This window comes from Theropithecus gelada, unplaced genomic scaffold, assembly GCF_003255815.1.
Source record: "Theropithecus gelada isolate Dixy unplaced genomic scaffold, Tgel_1.0 HiC_scaffold_9499, whole genome shotgun sequence".
Lineage (NCBI taxonomy): Eukaryota > Metazoa > Chordata > Mammalia > Primates > Cercopithecidae > Theropithecus > Theropithecus gelada.
In genome coordinates, this window is record NW_020266284.1 from 1 (window position 1) to 1,385 (window position 1,385).

The 1,385-nt window shown below is 46.4% G+C and overlaps 1 pseudogene; it reads right to left on the bottom strand.

Moving 5' to 3' along the window:
* Window positions 1-200: 200 nt before the first annotated feature.
* Window positions 201-1,064, bottom strand: LOC112618088 (annotated as a pseudogene).
* Window positions 1,065-1,385: the final 321 nt, after the last annotated feature.

Sequence of the window (1,385 nt, forward strand, 5' to 3'; positions counted from 1 at the left end):
TTACTGATAAGGAACAAATTGTTCCTAAACCTGAGGATGAGGTTGCATAGGAGAAAAAGATATCCTAGAAGAAAATAAAGGAAAAAAATACCTATGGCACCAGAATAAATTCAGCATAAAGTAAATCCAATTGTAGGTAAACATGTTTTTAAAAAGTGTTTTGTCTGGAACATTGATTGGATGAAGGCACCAATACAGACTTGAGATAGTGGCATCCTGTTGGCACAGTTGATGCCCCAATGAAGACCATGTTAAGCATGATCGGCCTGGGGTAGTCCATCACAAAGTCCCCTTGGAGCAGCCAAACGGATGCATGACTGAGAAGATTCGCCACTGACACCTGTCTCTGAAAAAGCTCAGAGGCAAGGCTTGCATAAAGAGCAGAAACAGCATGGCAAATGTAGGGCAGGACCAGAGGGCAGAGCATGTTCTTGACTCTTTGCAGGAATGTCATGTGGTGTGAATTGGTTGTTAATAACTTAAGAATACAGGAGGAAGGATTTGGACATTGTGTGCCCTTAAAGTCCAAGTCACATGGAATGTTCCTGAACAAAAAACACAACGGGAATCGACAGGTACTTAGCCAGCACCATCCCGCAGACAGAAATGGGGTCTGTTAAAACCACATCAAAGGAAGTAGCATTCGGGTGCCTCATTAGGCAGTATTATGCAGTAGCTCCACACAAGACCTATGAAAGACCAAAGACATATTGTTCATAATTGCCGTATTTCTAGAAAATGTCTTCAGAAGATGTTCTGTTTCAAAGAACCATTGAGTGTGGCCCAGCAAAAAGCGATCAAATTCATCCTGGGTCCATGGAATGGCATAGGTTGTCAGGGTGAAAAAGTTCTCTTCGTTGATGTGCATATTCACCTCCGGTGAGGACCACCGCCTGGTGGCCTCTGGCATGGAGCTCCCGCACGTCCTCCCGCATGCTGAGCCAGTGGCTGCCATCAGCGGGCACCACCAGCACCTTCCCACTCTCAGCCCAGGGCTGGACACTGAGGAGGAGCAGCAGTCCTGTGGCCAGCCATGGCAGGGGAACTTGGGATCCTGTGGCCATCTGAGCAGAAGCCATCAGCAGCTGACTGTCCATCCCACGCTGTGCCTCCTACATTTATTTTCTTCATCTTAATTACCTTGTCACTGAGCCACATAGCAAACCAACATGTAATTGGAAAACAGAGTGCCCTCCTCCAGTTACTTATTACCCATTAATCTATCATTGCCTTTCATTATGGGCCCCACCTTGGGAAAGACCGATCACTCCTGTCTTGAAAAACTCATCTGACCCTGCGCTCACTCTGGGGAACATCCAAGTTCAAGCTCTTGTTTCTCATCCAATTCTCAACAAAAGCCTGTGGTAACCCATTTAACGTCACAG